This window comes from Pinus tabuliformis, chromosome 1_2 (assembly GCF_031772625.1).
Source record: "Pinus tabuliformis cultivar Carrire ecotype Pingquan chromosome 1_2, CPIR1, whole genome shotgun sequence".
NCBI lineage: Eukaryota > Viridiplantae > Streptophyta > Pinopsida > Pinales > Pinaceae > Pinus > Pinus tabuliformis.
The window spans coordinates 460,704,184-460,712,422 of NC_142298.1; the positions used below are offsets into that span (position 1 = coordinate 460,704,184).

Here is an 8,239-nt window from a genome sequence, read left to right on the forward strand (position 1 = left end):
TTGTAAGGGGACTTTAAGATCTTGGACAAATTAGGAATCTTTCTAGATCTATATATTTTAGATAAGCACTTCTAAGTTTACCTTCCCGAGTTGACATTAAATTAACTCTAATTGACATCATCAATTGGAACCAAACATTTTGGCACTGTTGCCGGGGATTCAATTAATTTTTTTTTTTTTTTAAGATTTCTTTAAAAAATAAATAAAAATAAAACAAAAATCACAACCAAATATGACAATTCAACAAAATAAAACAAATAAAGAAATTCGAAAAAAAAAAAAAAAAAAAAAACAACAACAACAACAACAACACATCAATGAAAAAAAAAAAACAAACAAACATAAACATGCAAGACATTAAAAACAATTTTTTTATATAAAAAATAAAAACATTACAAATAAAACACAAAACAATTAGAAAACTAATTAGAAGAAGAGAAGAATCAGTGACAGTTCTGAATCAAGTCTTCAGTGGTTAGGGAAACCAAGAAGAGCAGTGAGCATTTTGTGGTTTTTCTTCTCTATGGCGAAAGAAGGGGAAAAAGACATGCAGGAACAACAGCAAGGCTTCACGGCAAAAGACTACAAAGACCCCCCTCTGGTGGACATTAATGAATTCAAGCTCTGGTCTTTCTACCATGCATTGATAGCGGAGTTCATGACCACCTTGCTCTTTCTCTACGTAACTATTGCCACAGTTATTGAGCACTCCAGGATCAAAACAGATTGTGGAAGCGTGGGCATTCTCTGGTCCTTTGGAGGGATGATCTTCGTTCTGGTTTACTGCATAGCTAGTATTTCAGGTGGACATATCAATCCTACAGTGACATTTGGACTCTTCCTGGCTCGAAAGGTGTCACTGCCCAGAGCTGTGCTGTACATTATACCACAGTGCTTGGGAGCCATCTGTGGAGCTGGGCTTGTCAACGCGTTCCAGAAGACCTACTATGACAAATATGGAGTTTTGGAGCGGCTGTGATCTATGGCCACAATCATTCCTGGGATGATCAATGGATATTCTGGGTAGGTCCTATGGTGGGCGCCGCTGCTGTAGCTGCTTATCATCAGCACATCCTCCGAGCACAAACAAAGAGCACGCGACAACCTCTGTTTGCACTAATCCAGTGAAGTTCAGATTATTGCATGCCAGAACTAACAGGCTACGATCTCTTCAAGAGACTGAAGGAAATCAAGGGTTTGAAGGAGATACCTGTAATTATAATGTCATCAAACGCATGTGCCACCAATGAATACGCAGAGCTCTGGTCACAACTCCATTTTCCTGACTAAAATGCCTCCTCTATATTCAATTTAGTGATAAAAAAATTGGATTTGACTTATCTTGGAGAGATTTGGCATTTGCATTATCTTCTCTTGATTTTCTAGACAAAAAGCCAGATTTTTCATTGATTCTAGAGGATTTTGTGTGTTTTTTAGGGATATTAGAAGAAAATCCATTTTAGTGTTAGTTTATTTTTAGAAATTTTCTTTATTAGTTTTTAATAGAATTTGTTTTTGTTGATTTCTTTATTAACAAAAAAAAAACTAACTCAAAATAAATAACAAATTAATTTTTTTTTTTTATTTAAAAAATAAATAAAAAATAAAAAATAAAAATTTCCACAAATTCATGCAGGTTTGAAAATAAATAATGGAACAATTGGAAACAAATTTTGAGGAACGATTTATTTGGAGAATTCTATAGATGATGATTATCTTGTTTCGATAGCTTCAAGTTGGCATTAAACTCATAACATATTTTTGTTGAATGCTTTTATATGACATACTAATATGCAGAACAAAACAGATCTTTCTAATGCCAATCTTTTTGCCGAGCATATTTCATCTGACACAAACAGGGAGTATTACTTTTCATGGTTATTTTAAAAAAAATGGATTGATATTAATATCATGATTAAGTCAATTTCAACACTTTGATTGTCCTTAATTTGTTTTATTTGGTATGAAATTTTTGCGTAAGAATCATGAAGGAACTGGCCATTTCTTCTAGAGCACACTTATGTTTTCTTTGTACCAAGTTTTTTTTACAGGTTACAGGATAATCAAGTATTCATTAAGGAGATTACATTGGGCACGAAATTGGTCTTCAAATGACTAAATTCATGAAAAATTCTAAAGACAAATCCATGTCCACAACCATTACTTTGCAACTCCCTTCTTGCAAAAGATTTTGAATTCCACCAATTGTCAAACCATAAAGCATACCATTTCCATGTCCATTTTTCACAGCAAGAGTTCTTGTTCATTCACCATGCATTTCCTTTTATCTATTCCTAACCCATCAATAAAAGCCATTTTCCATTTCCATTTCCTTTTTCCTACCATTTTTCATTTCCGGCAATAAAACCCTGCTTCTATGTATATCATTGAGTCAAAGTCCTAGAGTCTAATTATCTTTGTAAAAACACCTAGAGGCTTACATGCCTTAATGGAAAGTACTCTTGCCAATGAACAATGGGAGTACATTAATATCCCTTGTTGATGGACCTTGTAGGTGACTCGACCACAAAAAACTTATTCGTACCTACAAAGATGTGTTAGGCATCTTGACTCCCATTGGAATCAATGGTGGGAGCTCTCGTGTTGGCTAGTGGCATTCATTAATGGCCACTAAGTCAACAACTTCTTGCTATGTTCGACACCAGCACATTTAATCACATAGTAAGATTTGTGCCATCGATCGTTGAAGACTTGAAGACCCATATTTTGTAGCAGATGAAGCATATTTCCTTTCATTGTTTTTCAGTTTTTCATGACTTGAGGACAAGTCAATAAATAAGGTTGGGTGGGGGGAAATGTAACTTATATATTTTGTATACCTTCCAAGCCTTATATATTTTTAGCCATATTCAGCAGACTCATCAGATTCATCAGACTATCCAGTAGCAGATACGACAATACAGATCCATCTTTCATCCACAACTTGTAGAAGAAGCTTCAGATCAGAATTGTAGTAGCTAAACATGCATGATTCATCCACTTCTTTAGGTAAGTAAGGTATGATGTTTTCTAACCTTTAATCTTGAAATTATTTTTAGATGCTAAAATGATTATATTTGGAAAATATTCCACTATTTCACTATTCCCTTTCTCATTAAAAAATGCCAAAAACCATCAGTTGGGGAGGGGGGAATTTCACACTTCATTTTTTTCCCCTCATTCATATTACATCTTAACCCACATAGTCTTTCCAAAATAAAAACTACTACAAAATGATGAGAATATTAAATGACTTCTTAAAATGATTGATCTCAACAAAGTAAATAATGATTGTAAACACAAGAACCAATCATTAAAAAGAGATCTCAACAAAGTAAATAATGATTGTAACACAAGAACCAATCATTAAAATATGTAAATGCTTTGCAAAAATAAAAAGTTATCCAAAGATGTGCAAAGTTAAAAGGAAGTCCATGATTGAAAGATGGTTGTTACACAAGAACCAAACATCTTGTAAAAGGAAGCTCATCTAAGAATCAAATCAAATAAGTCATTGTAGTAGCTTGCATGAGGACATGCAAGAGCTTCAGTTGGGGAGTATGTTGGGCTCCAAAAATGTCATACAAATATCACTCATTACCATACATTTTTCACCTATGCTTCCATTATATCACTCACTATTCACCACCTTGTCACTCCATTTTCCCTATTATTCACCATTAATGGGTCTCATTTATATTTTCCAAATATTATTTATTTTTAAGCATTTTTGAGAGAAATTCTTGATTAAATATTAGAAAATAATATATTTTACTTTATATATGGAAAGTGGGTTGTTTTTGTGACATGTGTAGGTGCCAAGGAAGCTTCCAAGACACCTTTCTGTGGCCTTGAAGGATCAAATTCGAATTTGAAGAGAAAAACCTCATGGAGAAGATGATGATCTCATGGAGAAGATCAAGGACAAAAGGGGGTTATGTGTCTAGATGGTTGAGAGATGTATGGAACTAAAAGAGAGATTAGTGGATGATCATTATGAGTTTGTTACTCATCCCATTGTATAAATAGGAGTACAATATCCTCCATTTGTAATCTTAGAATGTTGAAGTTTTTGTAATCTTAGAATCTTGAAGTTTTTGTAGTCTTAGAATTTTGGAGTATGTAAGCTTAGAAGCTTAGAGTTGTAACCTTAGAGTTGGTTTGTAATGGAGAATTTGGAATAAAGGATCATACTTCAATTTTGCTTCTACATTTGAGTCTCCATTGAAGTGGTGTGCTTGTGGAGTTATGGAGGGCCCCCATGGCCTCACTTGCATGCTTATTTGCAAATTTTAGGTATAATTTATTTTATGTTTTTGTTTGATTTCAGCTTTCAAGTTTTGTTAAATGTTCTAATATTGGAAGAATCTAATTTGAAAGTGTTCTTGTAAGAGAACCATAAGATCTCATGCAATTACTAGATCTAGGTTTATTTCATTTCATCTTTTAATTTCTTATTAGATGTTATAATGTTGGAAGAGATCTTGTAGAATATGTTCTTGTAAGAGAATCATAGATCTCAAACAATTGTTAGATCTAAGTTTGATTAGTTATTGAAAGAGATATTAATGAATATGTTCTTGTAAGGGGACTTTAAGATCTTGGACAAATTAGGAATCTTTCTAGATCTATATATTTTAGATAAACACTTCTAAGTTTACCTTCTCGGGTTGACATTAAATTAACTCTAATTGACATCATCAATTGGAACCAAACAAAGAGTTTAAAGAGGACTCCATTTTTAGGAACAAGTGGTGTCTAAGATAGCAACTGGTTCCAGTGATGTCGAGACTTCTCAAAACATGTTGATTTATGTGAAGAGGTTGGCTAATAAGACCACTCATTGCAACTATCCCTCAAAAAGGGTAAAACAACCAAGTGAAAGTGTATGATCGGCCAAAGGGATGGTGGTGATGGGATGAAAACAACCAAGGCTTATCTGATGAAAGAGGCTGATAGAATGGCAATCACGAGGGTTAAAAATGGAATGGGTTCATTTTTACACAAACTTGAACGATAGGGAACTATGCTTCGATTCTGTTTCATGTTTACACAAGCTTGAAATGAATAAAATATTCTTGGCTTCAATTTCATTTTGAGATTGGTTTACATGCTCCGAGCATGATGAAAGGGAGAGTCTCCTGTAACTAGATGGAAGTCACTACGGTGAAGCAGGACGGTGATCCAACACCTTTTGGCTTCGTCCAGATAGAAAAAGGTGAATGGGATGATTCCCTTCACATAACCTACAGGAAAACTTAACTTTATCACTAGGTGCATGCCCCCCAAGCTTCATTACATTCACTTAAGTAGACTACTCGTGGCTATCAAGTGGATGGAATAAAGGTTATTTTATGAGTTCAAGTGAAATACTCGACTGGGATTTTACAAGATCTAGTCAAAGACTCGACTTGTAACATTGCTTCAGGGGACCTTGTTTCATTTTTTAATGAGTCTGACATAAGACAAGGAATCCCGCTTAGATTCCTTGTTTCATTTTTTAACGAGGTTGACACAAGACCAAGAACTATCCTCATGGAACTATTTGATTTTTTAACGAGTTTGACACAGTAAAATAACTATCCTGACCCTTGTTTCATTTTTTAACGAGGTTGACACAAGACGAGGAACTATCCCTGAACTTCGATCACCCATAAGACGTCATGAAGGAGAGATCTGGTTCCAATGCCCCCAGTACATGATGTACAACATCACTGAATTGATTGTCAATTGATGTAGGTATGGAACAGGTTGCCACATAATTAACCCATGGCAGGGATGATATCATTGGTATAAATGGACCATTTAGGGAAGATGGTTGGCTGGAAGCCATATTTAGTCCGGGAAATGAAAGCTGGTCAATGGTGACAACAATTCCTTCATGCGGGAAACAAATCACTTGAAAGAGTGTTGAAACAATAGCTCCCATCTCATAAACATAGTCACGCCCAAGAAGTAAATTTTAATCTAGAGAGCCTGGGACTACCATCACATTCAGATAAACGATTTCTCCTCCCAAAGTGATAGGTAACTGTGGAAGGATCCCTAATGGTTTACTGGTTCCTAAGTTAAAATCCAACAGATTCCGTGTAACAGACACAAGCAGTGGCGAACCAAGTGCTTGCCAAGCAGTTGAGGAAAGGACACTCACTGATGCACCTTCATCTATAATAGTGCCAGATACAATCATATTACAAACCTATACTATGATCTGGAAAGGCACATAAGAAGGAAGGCAAAATCCTGCCAATCAATTCCAATCAAAGGAGGTGACTAGACTACTTGGAGGGGGTACCATAGAAATAGGAGAATTAACCTGTTGAGTTACGAGAACTGGAGGATTTTCCTCCTATATTGATGGAACAGGTGGATTTCCCCAAAGCTCATTTGAATCTGTAGAAACAAAAAGAACCTGAGTGGTATCATGTTCATTCTCTTCGGAAAAGGTACGATTTACTGAAGGTGAAATCAGGTCAACTGTTACCTCTACCTGTTGATTTTGGTCGGGTATAGACTCATAGGATTCACTTTCAGAGAGAGTGGGTTTGACCAACATTTGATTTGAGTTAGTCAATTCATCAATTAGTGAAGTATTTAAGGATAGTTTCATGTAACCGGATGGAAGTCATTGCGGTGAAGCAGGATGGTGATCCAACACATTTTTGGCTTCGTCAAGATAGGGACAAAGGTGAATGGGATGATTCCCTTCACATAACCTACATGGAAACTTAACTTTACCACACTACGGATAATTAGTGTTTCTAAAAAATGCTAATTCTCTAGGTTTGGTAGCTAACCTAGAAACAACAGTTAAAACAATTCACTACTTTTCCTATGAACAACAGATAAGAAAAAGACTATGAAGAACCAACCTACAACTTCCACTTGATTCCTCGCTTGATCCCTCTCTCCCTTGACTGATATCGCTGCTCCTTTCTGTACTAAACTTTCTTGGAAAGTACCTATGCAATCACAAAAACAAAGACCCGTCAAAGCATAATGATCTATTATTCATAAATAACATAGAATCGAAAGTATGATAAACATATGAATGCATTGGCAGATTACACAAACATAAGGGAAAAATTTTGAAAATATTTATTGATAGAAAGAAGGATCGCAACCCGTGATTTCAATCCAGTTTCATCCTTCCAGCTTCAAATCTTCTTCACCTCATGAACAACAAGACATTCCAACATTACCACAATACTTAGACTCAATACTAAAACCATCAGCATCTCTTTACAACTCATAACTATTCAGCCTTCAGATCTCTTGGATGAGTGATCTATTTATAGATGAGTGAAGGAGGTTGGATCATCAATGATGATGATGAATGCCTTTCTATTTTTAGAAATTGGTTCCATGAAAGAGGGAGATATGAGGTTGATGTTTCTAATTCCTTTTGACATCCTTGGGAAAACTCATAGGGGTAGGTGGCACTTGAGAAGCTTCTAGAGGTTCCCAAGGATAGGGAATCTTCAAACCCTCCCGGAATTTTTCCCAAGTTCGCTCATCGCAGGCTAAAGAGGGACTAAGTGCAATGCATAGCACTTAGTCAGTGTGGTACCTGCAATGCATTGCAGCCTGATAAAAGGCTTCCTGCAATGATCTCTTTAGAGACACTTTTTGGATGTATTTTGTGATGGAACTTCTTTGGGAGTGAGGCATTCTGATGATTAACTTCTTTAGGGCATGTAACAACTATATTAGGGGTTGATGAACCCTAATAACATCGACATGTAAGTTGGCGTTGATGTGCCCAAATAAACCTATAACACCTCCTTCCTAGGAGGAGTTTAGCTAAGTGAGAAGTCTGTGTTTCTACATCACCTTCAACCAGTTTTCCAGATATGTAACCTTTTGTTTCAGATCTAATAATATAGGTTTCTACCATCCATATTTTCACATTTAAATTTATTTGGTCATTCCCTTAGGGTCCTAGCGGTTTCCCTAGGTGTTTCTCCCATCTCCCTATATTTTTGCAGCAATCTTTCCATTTGTTTTTTTTTTGTTGCTGCGCCACTTTCTAGCTGCTTAGAGTTAGTTGATCCTAGTCACACTGACATTCAGATCCCTTGACTTTTTCAATGCATTTTCCATCAGTTTAGCCGCCAATTAGTATAGTGTCTCCAAACCTATTTTGGGTGCGGTTTAGTTAATTTTTTTACCATTTATTTTCTGTTATTTATTTCAATTTATTTGGAGCGATCTCTTTTCTTTTTTTTATAAACATGAT

The 8,239-nt window shown here is 35.6% G+C and overlaps 1 pseudogene; it reads left to right on the forward strand.

Moving 5' to 3' along the window:
- Window positions 1-523: 523 nt before the first annotated feature.
- LOC149206346 (putative aquaporin PIP2-8 pseudogene) lies at window positions 524-979 on the forward strand (annotated as a pseudogene).
- The last annotated feature ends 7,260 nt before the right edge of the window (window positions 980-8,239 follow it).